Source organism: Cuculus canorus, chromosome 2 (assembly GCF_017976375.1).
Source record: "Cuculus canorus isolate bCucCan1 chromosome 2, bCucCan1.pri, whole genome shotgun sequence".
NCBI lineage: Eukaryota > Metazoa > Chordata > Aves > Cuculiformes > Cuculidae > Cuculus > Cuculus canorus.
Genome location: NC_071402.1, coordinates 3,871,642 through 3,899,306, shown reverse-complemented (window position 1 = coordinate 3,899,306; position 27,665 = coordinate 3,871,642). Strand labels below are relative to the sequence as shown.

The 27,665-nt window shown below is 43.3% G+C and overlaps 1 protein-coding gene across 7 annotated transcripts in view; it reads right to left on the bottom strand.

The window, feature by feature from the left end:
• TSNARE1 (t-SNARE domain containing 1) overlaps nucleotides 1-27,665 on the bottom strand; it is a 520,265-nt gene that overhangs the window by 470,890 nt on the left and 21,710 nt on the right. Inside the window, exon 1 of one of the 7 annotated variants that reach the window (XM_054057782.1) lies at nucleotides 10,585-10,638. The exons of 5 other annotated variants lie outside the window; for them this stretch is intronic. The gene's annotated coding sequence lies outside the window, so the exon portion shown is untranslated. Of the gene's footprint in view, nucleotides 1-5,165; nucleotides 5,276-10,584; nucleotides 10,639-27,665 lie in introns of those variants that run through there. One more of the 7 variants, XM_054057780.1, reaches the window with a different exon arrangement.

Genomic DNA, 27,665 nt, shown 5'->3' with positions numbered 1-27,665 from the left:
TCCTTTGTACAATGTCCAACACAGCTGCTGTCCAGAGGAGTTTATCTGGTGGGTTGTCCAGGAATGTCCCCAAGCTGCAACACAACCCATGCCTGTCAGATTGCAACCAGCTCCCCTTTTTGAGCAAGGAAAGGCTTCCACAATGAGCTTACCTGAAGTTTTAACACTATTAAAGTTCAGTTGCATCAAAACTGGAGGAGAGGAAGAAGGGCCCTTTTCTGAAGATCTTTGTGCTCCATCTGGACCCATCACCTTCCATTACTCAACTGCCTTTCTGAGCTATCTCCATGCCTTCCACTATGCCATACCCAGCACTAGACATGAAAATAGCTTACGACAGTTCCTGCTGGCATGACTTCGACTCTGTTTCTCCTGAAGGATGAATTAGCAGATGGGACCAGCGGAAGATGGCTGAGCTGGACAACTGGAGTCTTTTCAATCCAGTAACTACAGTCCAAAAGACTGAGGATGCAAAGATCCTCCAAGGTCAGAATCTCTTTTTCTAGGGGTAGGAACAGGGTCAAGGAAGATATGCAGGTGGCTACTGACAGACTGTGCAGGCTAACTTATGTCTGCACAGTTGTTTTCAATGTTCCCCAAATTCCTGCTTTGCTTTCTTACTTCCCATGCAACTCACTGTATTATTCCAGCAAAATAACCACAATGCCCAAGAGCTTTTGAAATTAATATGATGGGCTTGCAAGCATCTTCCGTCATGCAGAACTAAAATTAAAATGTACACCCAGCCTTGCCTCATTCCCTGAAATTCCTCATGTGGAAACTTCCCCGTGTCATGTCAAGAGATTCCCAACAGCCGAAAGAGCTAATAGGAAGCTCTATTTGCAGCAGCAGAAGCAGCAAGAGGATTGCTCTGCTGCTACGAGACTTCAAAACAGGGTTCCAGCTCCACCACCATGACTGTCCCAGCAAACCAACTGCTGCTTGAGACACAACAAGGCTCCCGTTAGAGCACTGTTTCCTCCATGTACATGAACAATAGTCACCCTCCAATACAAACAGACATGGGACAACCAGGAGAAGACAGATTTCCTGATATTCTGGAGCAGGAAAAGGCAACCATGAGTGTTTTCTCAGATACCACTGCTGAAGGTCTCATGCATGTTCTGGCTTTGCCACAACACAAGAGGGGTAAAATTATAAACCAGGAGAAAAACAGGACGACCTTAGCAAAAACCCCAAGGAGCAGGTGGAGCAAACACAAAGTTCAGGGGCTACAGCACCATGTTGTTTCACAACCTTGGGCCTCCCTAAGTAGAAATTGCTTCTGGAAACCACCTGTGAGCACATCTCCACCCACCTCACACATCAACTGCTTATCCTACAGCGAGGTGTGGGGCAAAGATGTAACACCGCACTACTAGACCAGAACAAAAACCTGATTTCCACGCTATATTAGACCTTAGGACTCTGCATCGCCAGGGAGGAGCAGCTCTATAAGATCGGATCTATAAGATGACAGATGCTGACTCACAGACCTCAAGGCAGTGAGTGTTCCATTGCGAAAACCTTGTTGTACAGTTAAGTACCAATATGGCAAGCCAAGTTGTTTCCAAGGTCTTGCAGCAAACCCCAACAGATTTTTTTTTTTTTTCAAACTACCTCCCTCGTACATGTGATTGACAATTCCTTCATAGCTCCTCATGTTACTAGGACCACAGCAAGAAAATTAACACCATCTCAGACACCTTCTGGCTCAGCAAACACAGCTGCCTGCACTCGATGCATATTTTGAGGTTGAAATTGAGATGCAAACTGCTGCTAAAATAACTGCCATGGAGGAGTGGTTGCTTTTTCTTGTGAAATATGAGGATATTTTCCATTTCTTCCCTCCATGTCTTCTGACTGTTTTCACCAGCCTATAGAAGGAAACAGGAGTTGCACCACTCAGAGGGAGAGTTGTCTTCTGCCCCTCACAGAAATGCACATGTGAACTCAAGTATCTGAGCAAGGCACAATCTTCTATGGCACCAGTATCACACTGACCACCACTGGCAAAAGTCTGTAACGGGCCCATAAGAAAACACAGACAAGACAACGAGAAGCAAGACTACCAAGAAACAGAAGCTAAAATCACAGGACTGTCCCAGCTGTGATGAAGAGAAGGTTTCCTCTCCTCCATCACAGCATCCAAAGAAGCATCTAAGGAGCCATCAAGCCAAACAGGAAGGTCCTTGTGCTGTGTGCCAAGGAGGTCACTGAAGGAGAAATACACAATTTGCTGCATGGAAAAGACTGGTGGGATCAGGTCAGAATGATCAATGTGATCAAGGGTTAAAAACTATGACTACAAATGAAGTGATGAAAACATCTAGTGATGCCTGCAATATCTCATATACTGTTCCGATTTGCTGGCTTCATGAGCTTTAATCTTCTGGGAGGCACCTCCAGAAGAAGTTAAAATTTACTGGCATATATTTTCCATTGCCTCCATTTTACTATGTTTTTATTGTTGTGTCCAAATACCCAATCACAGAAAAGGTAGAGTGGGGAATGGTGAGGCACACAGAGGGACAAGGAGAAGATATTTACTCTGATGTAGGAAGACGGGTCTGAAACAGCTTCTTGCTCTGTAACGACACAGCAGCAACACCAGGTGTCAGAATGTGACCCCTGCAAAACTGCAAAATTCTCTCGGTGTAGAAGTATTACAGGTCCCATGACACATTGCCAACACTGGCTGTTTTCTCAATTACGATTCCTCCTTACTCCTAATGGCTTTAAATTGGAAGGGGGAAAATTTAGATTAGACATTAGAAAGGAATTCTTCACAATGAGGGTGGTGAGGCACTGGCATAGGTTGCCCAGGGAAGCTGTGAATGCCTCATCCCTGGAGGTGTTCAAGGCCAGGTTGGATGGGGCCTTGGGCAGCCTGATCTAGTGGGAGGTGTCCCTGTCCATCACAGGGGGGTTTGGAACTGGATGATTTTTGAGGTCCCTTCCAGCCCAAACCATTCTATGATTCTAATACAGCTGACAGCATCATATGTAGGATCTGGAGATACAGTGCTGTGGAAGAGGACTCTCATAAACATAGACATCAGTGCACTTCAGCAAGGCCCTTACAGTCAGTTATCTGATGCTTTAGATTCCATTGATGTCATTTATGAATTTAAAAATGCTTCAACATCCTCTCCCAGTCACTCACTGGGAAATGCAATTTAACAAAATGAGCAGGACAGAAAGCCCAGACCTCTTAATGGGATCAACTGCATTCCAGTTGTCTGTTAAGATAAAGAGCTCAACAGACAGGCTGGACAAAAGCAGGACAAAACCACTTCCAGATGGTTTTCAGATCAGCATAGAACTTTGCAAGCAGGAACAGCACTCTTCCAAGAGGCATCAAGCCCTGCTACAGCTCCACATGGGATAAAAAGAAAAAACACACATCAAGTAATCCTAGAGTTGTTAGCAGGAAAACAAAGGTTTCATTTAGAATACAAATGATCTCATTATTAAGACTGAGAAATTCCAAAGCTCCAAGAAAGGTGTCAGGGCACACTGCTCCACTGGCAGATGTGTTATCTGAAATACCCAACCTTAGCGCAGAAGAGAGAGAGAGAGAGAAGAGAGCCTTCAGTGTGAGGCTTCAGGATGCTGACACATTTAATTCCATTGCTTAAGTTTCAGATTTGAACTGAGCAGCTGACAAAGTTTCTAGAGGTACCTTGAAACATTTCCCATCACGACTGCTCTTTGCAAAGGAGAAACAGTTTCAAACCAGCACTCGATATTTCTGTATAATTTTCCATCTTCTACAGAAAAATCAGTCATCCTTAATTTCAGGCATTTTTGTTTCTATTAAAATCACAGAATCACAGAATCACTAGGTTGGAAAAGACCTCCTGGATCATCAAGTCCAACCATTCTTATCAACCACTAAACCATGTCCCTGAGTATCTCATCCACCCGTCTTTTAAATACCTTCAAGGATAGTGACTCCAACACCTCCCTGGGCAGCCTGCTCCAGCGCCCAATGACTCTTTCCGTGAATTTTTTTTTTCTGATGTCCAACCTGAACCTCCCCTGGTGGAGCTTCAGGCCATTCCCCCTTGTCCTGACCCCTGTCATTTGGGAGTAGAGGCCAGCTCCCTCCCCTCCAAAAACTCCTTTCAGGTAGTTGTAGAGAGTAATAAGGTCTCCCCTCAGCCTCCTCTTCTCAAGGCTAAACAACCCCAGCTCACTCAGACGCTCCTCATAAGACTTGTTTTCCAGCCCCTTCACCAGCTTCATTGCTCTTCTCTGGACACGCTCCAGAGCCTCAACATCCTTCTTGTAGCGAGGGGCCAGAACTGAACACAGTATTCGAGGTGCGGTCTCACCAGTGCAGGGTACAGGGGTGGAATAACCTCCCTGGACCTGCTGGCCACACCGTTTCTGATACAAGCCAAGATGCCATTGGCCTTCTTGGACACCTGGGCACACTGCTGGCTCATGTTCAGATGGCTGTCAACCAACACCCCCAGGTCCTTCTCCTCCGTGCAGATTTCTAGCCCCTCTTCCCCCAGTCTGTAGCACTGCATAGGGTTGTTGTGCCCCAAGTGCAGGACCCAGCATTTGGCCTTGTTAAACCTCATACCACTGATCTCACCTTAGCAGTGCAGCCTGTTCAGACCCCTTTGAAGAGTCTCCCTACCCTCCAGCAGACCGACACTTCCATCCAGTTTAGTGTCGTCCGTTAACTTACTTAGGGTGCATTTGATCCCCTCATCCAGGTCATTGACAAAGGCATTGAACAGGGCTGCACCCCAAAACCCACATTTTTGTTACAGTGGACCGCTATTTAAAAACTAAAATTAAATGAAAGGAACAGATTTATTAATCAAATACTCTACATCTACCCCATAACCCCCCAGTTACTTCAGAGGGTCTTTAGGTGATACAAAAAGACTTTCACATTATTTTTCCTAGAGAAATTTCAGAGCTATTAACTTGTGCTTCTCTAGTTTTTAAAGGACATGGACCAGGAGTATCTCAGAAATAATTAATTTATCAGCTCTACCCCTGCAAGAAGTAAATAGAAGGAGAACTACGTAAGCACAGGTGGTGCCAGATGCTGTCACTGCATGCCCAATGTGCTTAAGGTGCTTGGGCCAGTCCCACATCCCTGTGCTTTCACCTCCTGAATCTGGCACAACAGTACTGACCTGTGTAAAGTGCTTTGAGATCTCTGGGTCTGTTACAAGTACAGATGTTACTACTTTGAGTCCAAGTAATCCAAAGCAAATCACTGCAGAGAGCTAATGGTGCGGTCTATCTGAAAACAGACAGAAATCCCCACCAAAAACATGTAAGTCGTCATGATAGAAAAATAAATCCCAGTAGATTGTTGCTAGCATTATATGAATCATCATGTTGTTATAGCAACTTCATATCTGCATTGAATCTGAAAAGCAAGCACAGCTGAAATAATATAACAGCATTAAGTAAAAATGATATATAACAAGATAAAAATGGATCAGCTCAATCTTAGAGGAGCACCCACACTTCTTTCTCACCCTCTTCCCTCCCTTTGAAAACATTGCTTTCCTGTATTTAAACAGAGAGAAGATACTTGGAGATAATGGAGAAGAAGCAGAGCACTAACGAGCTTTTGGATTCAAAGAGAAATTTCAAAATGAAGATCCACTTGTAAATAACACCAAGTGTAATTCCTACTTATGATACCACCAGTCCCAGTCAACTGACCCTATTGTTTGTATGTACAACAAATACATGGATTATATAAATCTACATGCACGCTGTCCTCCCCCTCTGTCCAGGAGCCCCAAGCAGAGATCACAACCAGAACTGAAGCCTCAGAAGCAGCAGCGAAGGAAGAAAGCTAAATAAACATATTTAATTCAGGGACTTGGCAGAAAAGCTCCCCTCAAAGGCAAGAGGCTCCCATCAACACCAAAGACATCACTGGTGCCTCAGAAGATACGGCTTTGCTCTCATTAGTGCTAAGGATGCCCAGAAAGCACTGCAGGGCCCTGAACTGCTCCTCCTCCCTGTGGGATGGTGCCAGCTTTGAGGAGGTTTGAAAGAAAGGGAATAGCTGGGAGATTTACAAATGTTGGTGTTTCAAGCAAATTAAAACCAAATAAACAAAAGAAATAAAACCCCAGACCCATAGTTCTAGCCTCACTAAAGTCCTACTAATCTTAACAAGAGCACTAAAGTAACTCAATTAATTAAAAGCAAATAAAAAAAAAAGTAGATTAACTTATTCTTTCAGAGTTCAAGACAGTATCACTCTGCCTTAGACAGGAGAACTCTGTTTTCTTTTTGCTTTTCTTCTTTTTCTGAAATGCATTTATTCATTACAGCTTCCTCGTAGGCTGTGTAATGAGTCACTTCTCCTTGCTTCTCTATAAAGTGCAAAGGGATGGAGAGAATCAGGATTTAGAGAGAGGATGGAGACACTCACAAAGCCTGTTAGAAAAGCTTGAAAAGCTTTTGAGGGAGCCACAGATAAAGCGAGGCAGTTCCTCACGTGGCCTCCAAAACCTTTTCTCTATCATCAGAGCTTTCCCAGGGTCTGAGTCTGGCTATCTCCTTGCTTATAGCCAGCACAGAAAGCCACCCCCTCTCCTCCAGCCAAAAATAACTCGCTCAGTTTTCCTCCCAGAAGAGCTTGGGAAGAGAAATCTGAAGCTCCAGTAGCAAGCAGGAGGGATGCTGCTTCTCCCATGGACTTGGTGGCTCACAAATACGGACAGGACCATATCTGCACCAGTGAAATACAGTCATATAAGTTGGTATCATGAATGGTACAGGGCAATTTGTCTCTCTTACCGTGGCAGCCAGAGAAACCCCAATAACCACCAGCTCAGAGTGAGACACCTAAGTCCACGTGGGTGGCTGAAGAGTGCAAGAAACTATTTCGCAGCTGGTTTTCTCGTGGACAGTGAGAGACTATCAGATCAGTAATGTCAAGGTCAACAAAAATCCCACGAGACACACTCTCCCATCACCAGCCTTCTCTCCAACTGCATCTGGTATGTCCCAGTTTGGTCTCACAACTGCTTTCAGGAGCCCCTCCAGGACCTTCTTCCACCTCTCAATGCCCTCCCTTCATCAACAGAAGCTTTGAGGAAGGAAGCCAATAACTAGTATGGAGTTGTGGCACAATTCTGCAGAGAGTCGGGACAAAAAGAACGGCATTCTTGTCAGCACAGTCTTGATATTGATTGCTAATGGATTGAGCCCAGAATATTCTTCACTGTGAAAGCAAAGGGAGAGGCCACCCTAGAAAAACTTAGCAGCATAATCCATATCCACCTGAGGCCAAGCTCATCAGCCTCGTGAAGCTCAGACTTATGAAATTACAACTCCCTAACACAAGAACCACTCAAGTTTACCTGTTCAAATCTCCTTAGGGATGTTGAGAGCAAAACAGATACAGCACAGTCCCATAGATGTTCGATTTAGATAGACTTCGAGCTATGGAGCCAGATCCTTCAACTGACCACCTGCACAGCAACAGCTGTCCATGGATGGCATGTGGAAGTCAAAGAGAGAGCATGTTGCTCCATCCATCTTCATGTCTTCAAAAGCTACCTGTCGACTACCAGATGGATGCTGTCCTGCTGCTAAATGTGTTCCCTTCAAGCCCATGATGAGAATGACCCTAACTCTCCAGAGCTCCCCTGCACTACTGCAATAAACACAACCTCCAAAAAAGCATAAGCTGAGCCCAGCTCCACTAACGCCGCAGTTTTCCAGCAAGAGGATTCATCTTGGGGCCTACAAGAAAGCTGGAGAGAGACTTTTTCCAAGGGCAAGTAGTGATAGGATGAAAGTGGATGGCTTTAAATTGGAGGGTTGAAGATCTGGATTAGACATTATGAAGAAAGTCTTCACAATGAGGGTGGTGAGGCACTGGCACAGATTGCCAGGGACGTTGTGGATGCCTCCTCCCTGCAAGTGTTTGAGGTCAGGCTGGATGAGGCCTTGAGCAACTTCGTCAGTGGGAGGTGTCCCTGGCCATGTCAGGGCGGTTGAAACTGATCTTTAAGGTCCCTTCCAACCCAAACCATTCTATGATTCTATGACTCTATGATTCTATGATCTTCTCCATGAGTAGCAGCAAAGGACTTCAAATTACTGAAGAAACAGTCACAATCATGTCACACCTCACGGTAAAATCTAGTCAATCCTTACCTAGAATGGTGTCTCTCACTTTTCTCACATTTATTTTATTTGAGAAAGAAAATGATATAAAAAGAAAAAACTAATCAAAATCAAAACTCAAAGTGATAAAAACCCACCAGAAAATATAAAAAACAAACCAAACTAAGCACAGAATCTAGAGAAAATTTTTGCTGCCACCTAGTCTGCTTCCAAAGGGTTCACATGCCAATCTAATAATAAAGCTGTCATATGGGGTGATGTGATTTTAGCTTTCAAGCTGAAGGTTGCTATGGGAAGGCTGTTCCCAGCAGCAGCATTGCAGAGCATTTGTAAAAGGCCTTCCCAGCACAAGACACCACTCTGGCTTTTAAGTAGGAAGAAATTTACTCTTTTTTGAAAAGTCTCAGAAGAAAAGCAAGATTCCTGGAAAAAGATGAGGAAAAAACATAATAAATAAGGTTGTAACTCAGATGCCTATAGAAGTGTGGATGAAGTAACATTTCCAAAGCTAAAGCAGCAGGTAAACCTCAGTCCTGCAAACAATCTGCTTGAGGGTAGGGAGGTTCAACAGAGGGATCTGGACAGGTTGGATCAATGGAATGAGACCAATGGGATGAGGTTTGACAAAGGCAAGTGCCAAGTTCTGCACTTAAACACAAAAACCCTGTGCAGCACTACAGGCCTGCGGAAGAGTGACTGTAAAGCTGCCTGGCAGTGAAGTAGCTGGGGGTGTTAGTTGACAGCTGGCTGAATATGAGTCAGCAGTGGCCCAGGTGGCCAAGAAGGCCAGTGGCACCTTGGCCTGTATCTGAAGTAGCGTGGCCAGCAGGACTGGGGAAGTGAACGTGTCCCTGTACTCGGCACTGGTGAGGCTGCACCTTGAATCCTGTGTTCAGTTTTGGACCCCTCAGTGCAAGAAAGTCATTGAGGTGGTAGAGGGCATCCAGACAAGGGCAAGAAAGCTAGTGAATGAGTTGTTTAAGCTGGAGAAAAGGAGGCTGAAGGGAGACCTAATCACTGTCTACAACCCCGTGAAAGAAGGTTGTGGAGAGATGGGTGCTGGTCTCTTATCCAAAACGGCAGGTGATAAGCCAAGAGGAAATGGCCTCAAGTTGTGGCAGGGGAGCTTCAGAGTAGATATTAGGAAAAATTTCTTCACCAAAAGGGTTGTCAAGCATTGGAAGAAGCTGCCCAGGGAGGTGGTTGAGTCTCCACCCCTGGAGGCATTTAAAAGACAGGTAGATGAAGTGCTTGGGGATATGGTTTAGTAGTGGACAGGTACAGTTGGACTCTATGATCTCAATGGTCTTTTCCAGCCAAACAATTCTATGAAATCAGTGCACATCAGCTGAGCCAGCATTGCTGTATTTGCCGACGACAGGTTTGCTTGGATGTGGGAGAAGTTAAAGATGATCAGGTGATCTCACATAGTATATAAGCAAGGAGCAGAAGCGGGAACAGTTATTGCAATGCCTCTGCAGCAGTGCATTAAACTGCAGGGTATGTTGACTGTAAATTGAAATCCCGACTCTCCGATAAAAATGAGGCATCACTTCACAACAGGCTGAGGAATTTTACCTAGCATGGGACAAGCTTTTTTGGAATAAATACAGGAAAAGAAGAGACATATATAGAGTGAGCTGTGCAAGAATAATGAAAAGACATATATATACAGGGAGCTGTGCAAAGCTGGTCAAATACAAATGAGTCTCTTAAAAGCAACAAACAAGTAAACATAGAAGATATTTTCTATACAAAATTGCAAGAATTAGGAGTCTGTTATGATCTGCAGGATTTACAGACGAAACGCAATAAGAAGGAGGTTTACTGAGGACTTAACACAAGGACATAGCCATGAAGCAGCAGGAGGGGGAGATGAAGTAGCTATTTACCTTTACACAGTGCGCTGAAGACGACTGAATACTGATTTATAAAAGGCTTTTAATTCATGTTGCCAAAGCTTTCAGCCATTAGGAGCTTTAATTCTTTGCAGGTGAAGGAAAGCAGAGTTCGTAGATGAGTTATATGGATTGGGATGAACACTTACAGAGCAAACACACTGCAATTCCATGGACATGTGCAAATATGAGCATAACATCAAGTCAGGTATACAACTGTGTTATTTAATGGACAAACTGAGAATGCAATAATATTAATGATGACAAAAATAAAGAGTAGGAAATGACATGTTTTGAGCCCCTGCCCAGATGAGAGCAGGCAGCTAAAAGCTGGTGTACCCTGTATTCCAGTCCAGAACAGGACTGTATTTTCCTTTGCAAATCGACAACAGGAGATGCTATTTTTACAAAATCACTGCCAGTTACAGCAGAACCAATAAACCAGAAACCCAAATCCTTTGGGGCTTTCTGTTTGTAAGGTTTTCAGGGTATGTTGGCCTCTATCTCCAAAGCCTCTCACACTAAGTGAGCTGTGATAATTAACTCTCACCTAGAACTTGCTCATCGGGGGTCCAGCACTCAGGTGGTCAGTTCGGAGCAAAAGCTGGAAATGAGGGAGTTAAATTGTGTTTATAATTGGTTGGAAAAGGCAAAAATCAATTTGATTTAGTGCTGCTCTATTTCAGGCAATCCTCCCCTGTTGCTACTTTAACTTGTCAATGCAAAAAAACCCCCCAATATTATGTATTATTCATATATGTTTATACATGTATTTATACACACACATATAATATATATATATTTTTATATACACACTATAAAATATATGTTTTCATATTCTACACTGCTGTAGATATGAAAAAACAAACCTTTTCACTTGCAGCGTCTCATAGACACAGACCTAAAGGTCTCATCAGATCAGGAAGATGATTTTCAAAGTGCTGAGGTACTGGACCGTGCCCAGAGAAGGGCAACAAAACTGGTGAAGGGTCTGGAGCACAAGTGTTCTGAGAAGTGGGTGAGGGAACTGGAGTTGTTTAGCCTAGAGAAGAGGAGGCTCAGGGGAGACCTTGTCACTGTCTACAACTACCTTGTAGAAGGTTGTAAAGAGGTGGGTGTTGGTATCTTCTCCCAAGAAACAAGTGACAGGATGAGAGGAAATGGACTCAAGTTGCACCAGGAGAGGTATAAACTGGATATCAGGAAAAATTTCTTCACTAAAAGGGCTATGAGGCACTGGAAAAGACTGCTCAGGGAGGTGGCTCAGTCACCATCCCTAGAGGTATTTAAAAAACAGGTGGATGAAGTGCTCAGGGATATGGTTTAGCAGTGGACAGGTATGGTTGGACTTGACCTCACAGATCTTTTCCAACCAAATGATTCTGTGACTATGAAAGCTCGTCAGAACACCAGTGGCATCAGCACCAATGCCAGCCAGGAAAAAATGTCGTGAACTTGTGCATATCATGGAAAACTCTTCTACCCCTCTAGCTGCGATGATACATCTTGATTTCAAAGGATCACTATGGATTCCCTGCCTATACAGCTGAAGGAACCCTGGCTGATGACATAGGAGTCTTCAGTTCAGTGGATCAGCAGAACATCTGCTTTACATGGAAAACAGGGTAACCAAGACAGTTCTGAAAACAGAACTGGCTCTGAAGTCAAAATAAATGGAAGAGTATACAACCATGCAAAGGAGATGTTTACCTGTAGCAATATAAGGCAGCACTCTCTACCCTATCAGCACATCTATCCCTGCTAAGATGATCCTTCTTCAACACCAAGAATCAACACAAAAGATCTCCCGGCAGGTTCACAACCATGAACTTCTGTGGTGTTGAAGCTTTCAGTTCTGATTTAAATGGAAGTTAAGTGTAGGTGCAATCTGAAGACAAGCGAAAGAAACTTGATTTGAGTCTAATGTTCAGGTACATAACTGAGATGCTGGAGAAGAGAGATTTCCAAAGCACGTGTCCAGTTCAGGTTCTGCACATCACACTTTAGTATTTCCCAGTGTCTGGGTCAGAGACAAAGTCCTGCCATGATCTAGTGGGAGGCGTCCCTGCCCATGGCAGGGGGGGCTGGAATTAGATGATCTTTAAGGTCCCTTCCAACTCAAACTATTCTATGATTCTATCGACTGGAGTATCCTTTGCCAGTAGAAATTTTGCCACCACAGACAAAAAACCCAAACAGAACTCTTTATCAATAAATCAGTATTTGTCTAAGTGCCCACAGTTCAATTTTTTCCCTCATCAGCAACAATCTTGAGCCTGCAGTACCATGCAAAAAAAGACACAGACACTGAGATGCACCAGTTACAGCAGCAGTACCAGAAATGCATCATCCAAGAACAGTTGTTATATTCATTCAACTATTTTGGTAAAAGCTGCCCTCACTATTGGACCAAAGCTTCAGAGCCCAGTGAACCCACCACCATCTACCCACCCTTCACATCCACTTCCAATGCTCCTCCTTCTCTGGCACTCTGTTAATAAGCTCAGGGATGTCCTTCCCAGCGGTCTCAACACCTCGTCAGCAGAAATTCAAATCAATCCAGCCCTGCAAGCAGCTGCAGCAAATAATTCAATCATGTTCATCATTTTAACTTATCCTATTTATGAATCAGGTCAAGCTTGAAATCTCCATTTTCATAATTAGCCTTTGTGATATTAAGATAATCACGTAAATGACTGATCAAAGGTTCCTCGTAACTTCAGAGTGCAAGAATTTCCATATTTCCACACTATCTATTCCAGCATCCCTTTTTTACTATGGAGAGTACTTTCTTCATCAGAAATTAGGACAAGGAACACCATGCTGAAGAAGAAAGCGCTGCCAATGTTAAATCTGAGCTCCTGTATTCAATATCAGGGCAGCAGGCACTGTATGTCCATGTCCAAATAACAATGAAGATCACTGGTTCTTAAAACAGAACATCTGCTCAAAATCGCTGAGAAAAAGAGCGATTCAAACTGCCTTGAATTACCTTTATTTTACTAAGGTTGAATGGAAGGGCATTATGATTTCTCCAGACTGATTTTGAAAACCGTCAAAAATTGTCCTTTTAACAGCATTCATTTCTCTCAGCCCTGCTTTGATGGGGAAAATGAACTCCGTAGCCTCTTGAAATGCAGAAATACTCTACTTATGCTCTTAAAGCTCTTTCCCTGTTGTCCCTTCACTGTCCCAGTAATAGCTGCAGCACCTGCACACCATCACCAGGTCACAGTTACAGTCGGTACAGAACTGACAATCAAAAATATAAGTCAGGAAAAAAAGAGCAATTCCTGTCTTCTCAAAGAACTTTCACTCTGCTGTTCACCTCCAACTCGCTATTTCTCTTCCTACAACAAATAAAGCGTAACATCATTCTGCTATTTTTGAAAATAGATGTTTTACCCCGAGTGTGGGCAGAGGGAAACAATTTGTATCCAGATTTTAAGATTATTTAAAGAGGGGAGAAACATGTAAGCCTGTAAGCTCATAAAACAGCCTTATTTGGGGGGGGGGGGGGGGAAGGAAAAGAAATATTTTAATTGAAGCGCTTCACTTCTGATACCAGCTATTAAGAACACAGATATAATCACTTATTTATCTCATATGCAGCAAGAAAACTTTGGGAAAAAAAAATCACATGGGACATAATCCAACGACGATCTTCTCCATTAACTCGAGAATGATGTTGGAGTGAATATTTCAAGCACGATTACACTGTAACAAAATGGCACCATGCCACAAAGTCCTATAAATTATTCTCTCTCAATAGCTCCCTTCCTCACAAAGATGCCTAGAGACCAGATAAATAAAGTGCTCCCTGATCAAAGAGTGGAAGGTACCACACAAATGCACAACATCCTTCAAATTACTAAATTTAGGACAAAGTGGAAGGATCACTTTAATGGTTGATGTCACAACTTCTAGCCAGGATCTGGCTGGAGAATTACTGTGCCAATGAGATGCCTTCTGCAAAGGAATCAAATACATATGGTTTAGAGAATCACAGAATGGTTTTGATTGGAAAAGATCTTCAAGATCATGGAGTCCAACCATCAATCCAGCCCTGCTAGGTCTGCCACTAGACCACGTCCCCAAGTATGACATCTACTCATCTTTTAAACATCTCCAGGGATGGTGACTCAACCACATCCCTGGGCAGCCTCTTCTAGTTTAGGAAGAAGCCAGCATAAGCACAATCACAAATATTGCCAAGTCCAGGCAGCAAACTGTAACACAGTTAATTAACACTTTGCGAAAGATTTTCCAGTCGTTCAAAGGATTGGTACGTGTAAGGAAGAGGCTTGCAGAAGTATGAACAGCAGCCAGATTGCTGAGCAAGCACATCCTAAAGTGGTAAACACTAACAGGAATTCAGTTGTAACTCCCTCAATACATTAGGGAAAAGAGAAGGGAGAAAAAGCCGTTCAGTGGCCAAGTTCACCCATGTAACCAAACTATTGTGTCTAGGAATCCAGTTTGATGCCTTTGCAGTCAAGGGAGAGGGACTGGAGCCTCGCCAAAAGAGCTCCACTAACTGTGGAAGAAGTCATGGGTCTTCAGTAACTTCAAGATCCCTGAGACCAATGATATCTGTCCTTGACTGCAGAACTGAACACAAACGACTCAGGATCACGGCGGGCATCGACTGACAACCAAATGGGTCAACATATCAAGAAGGGGACAATACTGAGAACAGGTTGCCCAGGGAAGTAGTGTATGCCCCATCCCTGGAAGTGTTCAGCGTCGGGTTGGATGAGGCTATGAAAAACCTGATCCAGTGGAAAGCGTCCCAGCCCATGGTAGCATGGTTGGAAGTGGATGGGTTTTAAGGTCCCTTTGAATTCAAACCATTCTATGATTCTATGAACACATCAAGACCCTCACATCAGCTCACAGAACCTGAATGCCAATTCACTGCCTCCTTGAACAGGTTGAGGGAGGTGATTCTGCTCCTCTACTCTGCTCTGGTGAGACCACACCTGAAATACTGTGTCCAGCTTTGGAGTCCTCAGCAAAGGAAAGATCTGGACCTATTGGAGCGGGTCCAAGGAGCACCATCAATATGATGAAAGGCCTGGAATGCCTCTCCTATGAAGGGAGGCTGAGAACTTGGAGAAGAGAAGAATCGTGTGTGGTGGCCTTTCAGCACTTGAAGTGGGCTTATAAGAAAGATGGGGGAAAACTTTTTAGCAGGTCTTGTACCAATAGGATAAGGGATAATGGTTTCAAACTCTAAGAGGGGAGGTTTACACTAGATATTAGGAAGAATTTTTACGCTGAGGGTAGTGAAATACTGGCACAGTTTGCCCATAGAGGTGATAGATGCCCCATCCCTGGAAACATTCAAAGTCAGGTTGGACGGAGCTCTGAGCAACCTGATCTAGTTGATGATGTCCCGGCTCACCACAGGGGTGTTGGACTAGATGACATTCATGGTCCCTTCCAACTCAAACCATTCTATGATTCTCTGACTCTGAGTGAAATTTTTTTGAGTAATTGAACTGTAGCACGGGCTGTGGAGGACACAAACTTAAGCATCCAAAGGCAAACGGAAATGCATAACAAGACCAGAAAAAGTTGTCATAACTAGGTCGTAACGGAAATGCTTTAGCCAGCCTTAATGATTAACCATCATGAGAAACCCAGGGAGAAATTATCAACATATTTGGATATCAAGACATTACTTTCTCTACTTTTAAGCACGCTATTACTGGTCATCATCCAAAAGAGAGATTCTTGAGCTAAATGAACCCTATGTCTCACTAGGCAATTCCTAAACTAGTTATAATTAAAGGCACCATTAAGCCTTCAGAGAGCCAGACACCAGTCCAGGTCAAAAGTTACACAGCTGAACATGGTCCAATGACACTGTATACAAGAGATAACATCCAAAACAGATATCATTTTATTGGAAGCTTTTTCCATTTCTTATGGTCTTAAGATCATTCAAGACACTTTTCTCTGTATTATCCCTTCAGTGTTGTTTAGAAAAGACCATCCCTAGTTATCTGCCAGCAATCTTAAGATGGGGAAAGCGGCAAATGGAAGAGATCACTGATACTATGGAGAAGTCAATTAAAAAAAGAAGTAAGAAAAAATACATGGAGAAACATGTATACATTTCGCAATGTCACAGTTTTTTCGGGATAGGAGGAGGGTGATATTTTCAGCTTCCTTATTGCATGCCTAGTTTTTCAAGGTCTGTATAGCACAGCGACTGTATATTCTGCTGGACTGGTAAATGCCACAAGCCCAGTTCATTCATCCTTAAAAACGTCATAGAATCATAGAAGGGTTTGGGCTAAAAAGGACCTTAAACACCATCCAGTTCCAACACCCTTGCCATGGCTAGGGACACCTTCTGCGAGACCAGGTTGCTCAACGCCTCATCCAACCTGGGCTTGAAAACCTCCAGGGATGGCGCAGCACTTCTCTAGGTAACCTGTGCCAGTGCCTCACCACCCTCACAGCAAAAAAATTCTTGCTATTATCTAATCTAAATCTCCACTCCTTCAGCTTGAAATTGTTCCCCCCATCCTACCCCTGCACTCCCAGATAAAAAGCCCCTCCCCAGCTTTCCTTTAGTTTCCCTTTAAGTACTGGAAGGCTGCTACAAGGTCTCCTTGAAGCCTTCTCTTCTCTAGGCTGAACAATCCTAACTCTCTCAGCCTGTCCTCATATGAGAGCTGTTCCATCCCTCTGACCATCTTCATGGCCTTCTCTGGACTTGCTCTAACAGTAGAACTGAATGCAGAGCTCTAGGTGATGTCTAATGAGAGCAGAGTAGAGGGGGAGAGTCACTTCAACCTGCTGGCCACACTTCTTTTGATGCAGCCCAGGATATGACGGACAAAGTCTTTTATAAACAATGTAAAAGAGTAATTAAGCATTGTGAAAAGGGCTCTTGTGCAATCTGGTCCATGTGACAGAACAACCCAAAATATCTTTGGACCAAGAAGTTGATCGAGCTTTCCCCTCTGCATTTTAATGGGGAAAAAAAAGTCCAAACTACAAATCCACTCAGAAACAACCATCATGGTAGGTACTAAAAATATTATCATCTAAACACAGAAAGGTCAAAAAAAAAATTCTTAACTGCCTTCTCCACATAATGCAGAAAGCAAGTCTGTTCTTAAGCGTACACCAAGGCCAGTGAATTTGGGGAAAAGACAGATGGTAGAATATGTAGGAGAATATGTTCTCTGAATACTTTCACAAATAGGCTGCCGCAAGTCAGGAGAGATGCTGTGTCACAAGAGAAGCATAAGTCACAGACAATGCATTTCTTGATATTCTTCACCACGACTTCTTCTGAAGAAGACAGAGAAGTCTTTACTACTTGTTATCATGACACTGCCCTCATCCAATAGTTTGGAAGAAAGAAAATGGCCAGACTCCCATGGTCAGGGAGTGACACATACCACTTTCTCAGCCTTCCCCAGAAATGTGGTGATTAACACCACTAAGAATTGACAAGTGAAAAGTGGCGTTCCTCAGGAGTTGGTATCAGGATCGGTGTTGTTTAATATCTTTGTTGCAGACATGGACAGTGGGATTGAGGGCATCCTCAGCAAGTTTGCCAGTGATACCAAGGTATGTGGCATGGTTGACACGCTGGAGGGAAGGGATGCCATCCAGAGGGACCTGGACAGGCTTGAGAGGAGGTCGAGTGCAAACTTCATGAAGTTCAACAAGGCCAAGTGCAAGGTCTTACTGCAACAGGTTGCCCAGAGAAGTTATGGATGTCCCACCCCTGGAGGTGTTCAAGACCCAGTTGGTTGAGGTTTTGAGTGACCTGATCTAGTTAAAGGTGTCCCTGCTTATGGCAGGGGGGATGGAACTGGATGATCTTTAAGGTCCCTTTTGACCCAAACCATTTTATGATTCTATGATTTACAAATGATAAAAGAATCATCAATGGTCTAGGCTGACTGTCCCATTCTTCTGCCCTTTCAGCTGCTCTTGTTACTTGAAGCTGTTGGACAGCTTCAAACAAACTGGGGGGGGGGGGGGGAAGAAAAAAAAAAAAAAGAATCCTAACACATAATTACCCAAAATTTGGGTGAAATATTAAGGGCTGATTCAAGGAAAGAATCACAGATTCATAGAATGGTTGGGGTTGGAAGGGACCTTAAGGCCCATCCAATTTCAACCACCCTACCATGGTCAGAGACACCTTCCACTGGACCTGGTTGCTTAAAGCCCCATCCAATCAGGCCTTGAACGCCTCCAGGAATGGGGCATTCATGACTTCCCCTGCCAACCTCTTCCAGTGCCTCACCACACTCAGAGGAAAAAATTTCTTCCCAATATCTCATCTAAATCCAGTTCTATAATCTCTTCACCCACTTGGGTTTCCTCACATATACATAGTCTGAAAAGCATCGGAGAATCAGTATATTGCTGCACAAAAGCCTCCTGTGAGTAGATGTCCCACAACCAGAGGCCTAAAGACTACATTCTTGCTCCTCAAGTATACAGCGCCCAACTAGGAAATTACACAGTATGTTTCCAATATAAACCTGCCACGCTTCGACAAACAAATCCACTTATATTACTCTCCTATTTGATCAAGAAATTGAGACATAATTAAGTAGACTAGGGGACTAACAGTAAGGTGTACTTGAGTTAAAACAATGACCTGATTTTTGTCACTTTACTCCAAAAACAAGAGCTACATCAATCACTGCATGAATTTGCTTTTCTATTTTTGCCATATAACACAGTCTTGTTTGCAGTCAAGTCAGAGCAAAATTGATGAATGCCAACACAGCTGGATCTCAACAGCCCTTCCACTAAACTGCAGTGTGAAAATTCAGGGAGTGACAGAGATTACTAAGAAAAATACAGCAACACACCTGTAGGTTTCCAATCAAAAGCCATCTCATGGAGAAGGAAACAATTCCAGGTGCAGCGGAAGCACACAAAGGCAAGCACACATGGCAGAGCTTGCATTAGTCCAGCTTCTAACAAAGTCACAGCTGCCTTTGTTACTGTATTTGGTGTGGTTGAGATGGAGTTAATTTTCCCCATAGCAGCCCTCATAGTTCTGTGCTTTGTATTGGCAGCTAGAAAGGTGTTAATAACACAGCAGTGTTTTGGCTACTGCTGAGCAGTGCTTGCACAGCATCAGTGTTGCCTCTCCAGCATTCCCCCTCACTTGTAGGCTGGGGGTGGGCAAGATCTTGGAAGGGGACATAGCCAAGACAGCTGGCCAAAACTGACAAAAGGGATTTTCTATACTATGAGGTATCTGCTCAGCAATAAAATATAACAGAAAGGAGGAGGAGCAGAGACATTTGTTATTACTACATTTGCCTTCCTGACCAACCACTATGCACACTGAAGCCCTACATCCCAGGAAGTGGCTGGATATCACCTGCTGATAGGAAGCAGAGAATACATCTTCTGTTTTCTTCTGCTTCCACGCACGGCCTTCGCTTTTGCTTTATTAAACTGCCTTTATCTTGATGCATGAGGGTTGTGTTTTTTCCATCTTATTTTCTCTCTGCCATGTCCTGCTGAGGAGGGGGGTGACAGAGCAGCTTGGTGGGCATCAGGCATCCAGCCCAGGTCAACCCACCACAGTTGCAATGACCCTAACTGGCATTTCCAGTTGTGAGAGAGGAAAATCAACTGAGCTTAACATCTTTACCTGCAAACCCAGAAAACATTGCTTGAAGAAGACACAGAGGTCTATTCAAGACATAAGTGAATAAATCAAATTAGAAATCCAATCTTCTTTCTTTTCCAGACATTGAGCTAGGTAAAGCAGTCCACATTCTCCGGTTTCTGCCATGAGCATTTATTTATCACTATACTCAATTCTGAAAGCAAACTCCAAGTGATAATGCACAATCCTCTTGCAAAACTAAACTGAAATGGATGGACGGCGAGAGGTATAATTTAAGGAAGTTTATATTGCTCAGAATACCAAGAACATTGCATTCAAGCTGCAAGAAAGGTCACTGGTAAATTGAAGTCAGCAGAAGGTAACAGAACAGTTTACAACAAACATCTCAACAAAGGAGCTAATTTGGGCATTGAGGGAAATTTGAGGGAAAAGAGCAATCAGAGAGCAACCCTGCCTACGTAAGAGCCTTCCTCACCCCAGATATGTGAGCATACTCATCCTCACAGGTCCAGAACATCTTGTGATGAAGTATACAAGATTTGCACTAGTGCCATCAATAGTAGCAACCAGTGCAACAGCAACTCCTTGGCAAAGCCGTACATATAAACACAGAAGAGCACTTTGGAGTCATCTCCTATCTCCCAGCTGGCTCATTCCTTTAAGTGCTGAAGCCTCAGTAGCCAAGGTCTCCCTCCTGCAAAGTGCAAGATGATTGTGCTCTGAGCTGGCTAGACTCAAGCTTTCAGGCTTTTGGCAAAGAATACAGGAGATAGTCAATGTAAAGAGTTAAATTATTCCCTTCTGAACACATTCATCCAACGAAAACAGTTTCCTAAGTACAGGAGAAACTTCATGTGGTTTTGTTGGAAGAAAATGATGGAGGTCTGCCTTGAATGTCATCAGCAGACAACTGAAACACAACACTATCACTGATTTCATTGGGTACTTCATGGTCCGAAGTCCAGTCAGGAGTTTAGTGCTCAGGCCAAAGGAGAAAACAGGAAAATATGAAGAATCCCAACCAAACAAGCCAGGCTGAACCAAGGTTGGGTGGGGTCTTGAGCAGCCTGGTCTAGTGGGAGGTGAACTTGCCCATGGCAGGGGGGTTGGAACTAGATGACCTTTAAGGTCCCTTCCAACCCAAACCACTCTATGATTATAGCTATGGACCATCCAGACAGACACACTTGCCACAACACAACTCAGAATCTCTAAACCAAAGACAGTAACCCTGACCTCACAGAAGTGCTACTTTGCATAACTGAGTTCTTTGATGTTACCCTGCCAGGGGAACAGAGGGGATGCACCAAGTATCTTGAATGTCAGACTACTGAGCTATTTTGGATCAGGAAGACTAAGGCAAATGCCCTAAATGTCCAACTTCCAGAACAGTATCTTGAAAAAAAACACACACATCCCTTCAACTGAAGAGACTCCGTCTGTTTTGTTTGCTCAACACGCCTTAGCAGTGATAGAACCGCACATTCCTACACTGCAACACATTCACAAAGCCAGCAGTGGAGCTGAGCATCCCTGCCCATGCCCCCTACAAAATATTTCCTGCCATGATAATCCCGCTCCCCTACTCTACATCCCCATGACACTTCTGTCATAATCTCTCCACATCCTCACTGTATCCATGGATACTTCTCTGCAGCTCCAAGCCCCATTCATGCCTCAATTACCTCTCTAAAGCACCCTTCAAAGTACCACAGAGGCAACAAGCAGCATACATGGGTAACCTAGACCTGGGCATCTACTAACTGGTTGACTGGATGACACCAAAACAAAAATAGATAATTGATGAATTTTCCTGTGTTTCACTTGAGGACACTGAAATATCAGGTCCTTATGTGCTTCATGAACACATTCATTGATGGTTGGGTAGAGGAGAAAAGCTCAAATCAGCAGACTACTCTGATGTGATTAATTCTTCCAACCTACTAAAATGGAAAAGATAGAAAGACAGCAACAAGAGAAAGTCTTAAAGGAAGTAAGAGACTTCAGACTACCAAAAGAAAAAAACCCAACACTTTTGAAAACAACTTAATAGTGTTCATCAGTTCTCACTTCCATATCCGTGCCCCAGACACTGTATTTGTATTTAATTTTCTGGTTCACCAAGTAGAAAAATAAGCCATTCCTCAGGCTTCCAGCTTTATTTATGCAGTTGGTTAGGACTGAGCTGAATACTCAAACCTGTCACCAAAGGTTTCACGTACTCCCAGTTCTGGTTTGCACTCATCATGTAGCAATCAGCGATGGAGGCCTCACACTCCACATCACAGACAAGAAACGACCTTTCACCCTTCTGCACCAACCAAGGTCTCACCATGTCCCGATGGCTGGCACTCAGCTTTTTCAGCTGGAGGTGCAAACAAGATTTATTCAACCCGAGAAAGAGCAGCAAGCTACCTCACAGAGTTAAGATAACATCTCATCTACCCAATATCTAAGTCATTTTTTTTTTTAATTATTATTTTTGGTAGGGTTTTGTTTTGGATTAATCGGGCTCTGGAACTGGCACACCATGCTGACACCAGCACACCAATGCCACAATGAGGGATAGGGCTGAAGTCCATGGATCCACTTAAAAGAGAGTGGAGCCTTGACTTTTATTGGCTTAAAATGATGCAAAGAGGCATCTTTGGGCTTCAACTCCATGATGCATTAGCTCTGACACGGTAGATAACTCAAGACCTCCCCACACTACTCCTTCCCTACCCCACACCATGGCTGGCTCTCTGCTCTCTTGTTAAAACAGCAGCCGGCAGTTCTTGCTGTAAATCAGATCAATGAAACATTCAGTTAAAAATAACAGCCAAAATCTCCTCCATTGCAGGAGAGCCTTTGGTATTATAAATGATGAAAGCATGTTTCTATAAAAAGCAAGCTGAATCGAGAGCCATTTCTGAGAAGGTGGCAAAAAAAACACACCAAGCCCAGCCAGCAGAACAAGGGCTGGGCTGCTCCAAGCTCTGCTGGGTCACTAGAACAACCCTAATAATGGGAAAATGGGTCCCAGTACTCCTAGCTAGTGGCTATCAAGATCAAAGATGTTGCCTGGCTCCCATCCTGGATGTATATGGTTATGTTGTAAGAGCAGGACATTCAGAAGACAATCACCATTCTCTCCTTGTGAGACAGTCCTTGGGCATTCCTGTCTTGTGGCTGGGAGCCAAGGGAAAGATACTGGGATACAGCTTCTAGGGTCAAGAAATACTGTCCCTTTGGTGAGGACAAGCATTTGGCCTGCGGTGCTTCCTGAAACTGTGAGAGAAAAGAGAAGAAACATCCCTGAGGTTTTTTATAGCTAGTTTTATGATTGATCATCGGAAGCATCATTTGGTGTTGGTTTCTTTTTCCCCCCATTTTCATCTGACCTAAGCACCTTCCATTTAAGCACACATAAAACAAATAACAAGCTGTCTTCACCTGCAACCCAGATGGATGTCCTTATGCTTGGACGAGACCACTGCTTCACCCTCAGCAGCCAAGTCCATCAGAAGGAGGATGTGCAACAGAGTGATGGACTGCAGCATCTTGCTTCCCACTTCCAACACTGGGATTCAATCCTGCTATAGCAATTGCAGCTTTTAACACCTTTTACAAACATCTAATTCACTCCATATTAATCCCTCAGAGCAGATACTCCTTCCTTTTACCCCTGGAGACACCAAGCTAAAATATTCACTCAGTTAAACACAACAAACCTACTGGTCTAAGTAGTCATTCAGGTCAGAGAAGTTGCTGTTATGGAGTTGTCTGATACAGTAAAGCACTATAACACCATCCTTGCTACAAAAGCAGAGAATGAGCTTCTAAAAACATCTTTCTAAACTAGATGTTTCTAAGCTAATTTAAGTTCCATGACAAATTCTTTTTGCTTACTTTTTCTCATCCTGTTTTAGGAGGGGAGCAGGCAGGGGCTGCTTCTTCTTGAGCTCAATATTAAATAAGAGGGAGCCAATAATGTATTAAAAGTGTACATCATATATTTCAAACAAATGCAGCTGAAAACCCCCGAACTACCTAAAGTCTTTTCAACAAGGGGGGTGGCTTACTTTACATATTCACATAACTTCTGAGAAGCTGAATCACTTGCGAGCATTTTAACTCAGCAACACAGGAAGGTGCCAACAGCCCCATGGTACACATCTCTGTGGTCTTCCCAGGCTCCAGAGGACCTTCCAAAGTCATCTATGTAGGACACCAGGCTTCCACAGGACCTCCCACCCCAAAATGCCCTTGCTGTGGGCTGGCGTTTGTTTCCCATTCCGATGCTGATCACCATCATCTCACTTTTGCTCTCCAATAAATTTGAAGTTATCCAAGTCATGTACTATCCTCCTTGTCTTGCGCTCACACACTATCCAGCTCACAATACCAACATCCTACTCAATCATTACCAGGTGGACCTTCAAGAATAGGACATATATTTGTGCAGCTCTACACTGTTTACATGCTGGGAAGAGGTTTCTGATGGGGCATTCGAGCTCAGTCCCTTGTCCATTATTCCTATGTTATCCTGCCATAAACCACCACTAAGCTCTGGTGTCAGCTCACCATGACGGGATATGACTTTCTGTTTTAGGGAGAGCTTTCAGGAACAGTTTCAGCTGGTCACTCCAGACCACGTCCAGGTATCCACAGAAATCGTTAGTATTCAAAAATCAAACCATGGAAGTGTGCATTAATGTATGCATGCCATCCACATCTTAGACACAACAAATCACAAACACTGAAGAAGACCTATTTTATTTGACTTTCGACTGCAATGGAGCCAAAGCAAGGTGATTCCACCCCATAAATATTTCTTATTCAGACAGCATCTGCAGACTAGAGAAGCTCAGACCTCAAACCTTGAAGGCAAGCGTACAGTGGCATCGAATCTCCCCAGCTGTTTCATCAAAAATAGGCTGGAGGGAGGTGCTGACACCAATGTGATGCTTTGTAATTCCAACAATCTGTGTTCAATTGCCAGGCTTGCAAAAGCTCTGTAATGCAGCATTGCGTATCCAGGAGAATTGTGTACAAGGCCCAGTCATCTCACCTGCCTCTGAAGCATCCTAGCACTGCAAAATGCACAGGAAGGACTCTTGGTCTAATGGGGTGTTATTCTGCTTCAGCATAGCACAGCAAGAAATGGGCTTGCATCACAAATTAAATTGAATTAAATGTACATTAAATTTAAAAAAGTCATAAATGTAAAAAGATACAGCAATTATAATCGAGGTGACAAGAAAGTGGCACCGGTTTTATCACTGGAACAGCTCTAGAGTTATCCTGAACCAGTTCATATCATTGATCAAGGCATTTCTTTGCATCAGCGTGCTGCAGTAAGCAGATAAAACATCGCTGCACCATGTGCAGATACTGTGTTTAGATACATAAATCTTAGCAAAGTGGCTTCTTCTTTTGAGGCAAAACCGAAAGAATTACATGTTACACTAAATATTTTCTTTTCTGTCCTCTTCTCGACCATCTGAAAGATCAATTAAAGCACTTTCACATAAAACAGGCAAAGAAGAGCACTTTCCTCAAATAAATAAATAAATAATGAAGCCACTCTTTGCTTTTAATATGATTCCTGAAGAAAACAAGCATAACGACTTAAAGATTCCCACAGTGAAAAAGAAGCAAATGCGGAGGGTTTAATCATCCACTTGTGAAGTAACAGAATGTATTTCTCAAGTCTTAACATCTCCTGTTTTAAGCGTTCATTCACAAATATTATTAATACACAGCAAGCTGAATAGCTTCCCCTGCCCTCACACAGCAATATGTGCAAGTCCTTCCCTTGCACTCATACACATATTTACTGTTTACATCAATTTTCTATTTGCAAAGAGATTAAAATGAAACTATAAGCAATCCTGCTGTTTGTTTTAATGCCTTCCTCCCCTTACGAAGGTCTTTCCGGTATATCAGCAATCTCTGTTCAACTACACTGCAACGTCTAAAAGCATCAGTGTGAGCTCTCTGCATGCTGACCAATAGTGTGACTCACAGCCAAAAGCCTCACTGAGTTCAACTGGTCTCCCAGTTAGCAACAGTAACAGGAACTGGGGATAAAGGGAAAGAGATCATCCTACAAACAAAACTCAAGATCCGCTTTCTTCTCCCTCAGAATGCCCCATATTGTGTCTTCACAAGGCAAGGGAGGAACTGTCCTCATCAAAAATGCATCCTCTTAGCTTTCTGAAGAGCAGGAAACCATCATATCATCACATCAAGACACTGAGAGGGAACAGATTGCCTAGAGAAGTCGTGAATGCCCCATCCCTGGAGGTGTTCAAGACCAGGTTGGATGAGGCTTTGAACAACCCAGTCTAGTGGAAGGTTTTCTTGCCCATGGCAGGGAGGTTGGAACTGGATGGTCTTTAAGGTCCCCTTCAACTTCAACCATTCTATGACTTCTCCTAGGCTGTGTGGTTGGACAGTAATTTGGTGGAATTATATCTCCTCCCTCTCACAGCACTGGTGAAGCAGTTGAGTGCTTTTCACTTTGCCAAGCCAATGCCAAGACATTGGTCTGCCTTCCAGCAACACGGTCTGGAAAGGAAATCTCAGCTCCAGGCAAAGCTGTGGTAGGGGACAACAGTCATCCCTACACCCAAATGTAAAAGAGCTGATAGGAGAGAGAAGTCACTGCCTTACTCATTCAAAAGAGGAGGAAAATAACTTGCAACACTAGAAACAAACAAACAAACATACCACCTCAAAAAAAAAAATAGCACAAAACCATAACACATAAAACCAATAGGTAAGAGGCAAATAATTAATTTGTGTGCAGTGCCCATACTCTACCTGATTTGTTTAAGTTGAAGGTTCATGGTTTAATCAGAACTACGGTAAAAAGGTAGGGTCAGAAGTACAAGATTTATCTTGATTAAACGAAATAGGTTTCTCAGTAAGGCATTTTCATTTAAAATCGTAAGAAAAAACAGGCTGCAGTTTGTCAACTGACCAGTAAGGGGAGTCGGTGCCTAGAGTTGCTTTCAGTCAACCACACATAGGCAGTTTTGGGTGGAGAAAACTGAAATAAACAAACAGTTCTGAGGTATTGGCACTAAGAAAACACTGATGACTGCCAGAAGAAGCTAGAAGAAGATGGACAGAGAGATTGTGTCTAGAAAACTCACTAACCTGTAGAAAGGAGAGAACTTGAGAGATACTACAGTAGAAAAAATGTCATGTTCCTTGGAACATGGGTCTTTCTCTTCCTGCAAGACTTAATGGACAGCATGTGATGGAGAACACTTGGAAGGAGGAAGGCAACAGACAGATGAAATAAATACAAGTGGAGTTTAGGATGAAAATATAAGAGCTACATCTCAATGCGCTTCTGGGTACAATATGCTGGTAGCATGTTTCCCACAAAAGACTTGGGTCAAATCCTCTGGTAGTCTTGAGGAGATACCTAGGAGGGTACCAGATGCCTGGGAGAAGACTTTAGAAGACAAGGGCTGATGCCTTAGCGCTAAGCCCCAGCACTAGAAAAAAACAGGGAAAAAAATAAAGATTTATATAAAAAAAGCTCAAAACCTCTTGTGAGGAGTAGGATTTAATAATATTATACAGTATCTAAAGAAAGAATGCCAACAGTAGGAACTCATTAAGCATTGTATGGGGAACAGCAGCAAAATCGCTGCTGCGTCTACAGCCATGCTGGGCTCATCAACAGAAACAGGGCTGCCACTGGCTTCGGGGCCACAGGGAGGAGCACTCAAACACTTACATTCCTCTTTCCTCTTAATCTCATTAACCTCGTATTCACTCTGTTGTTGGTGATTACTCAGGTTGTTAATAAGCATACTTTTTGCATACTATTTACTGAATGTTACAAATCTGTTCAGCTTTGCATACAAAACGGCGTTGGAACATGCCAATTCTCCCCATGCCATGGAAATAAAATCCTTTTTAGTTAAATAACATATACTAAATAGAGAAATAAAAACCTCTTTAAGGACTTGTTTCAAAGATGGTGATTT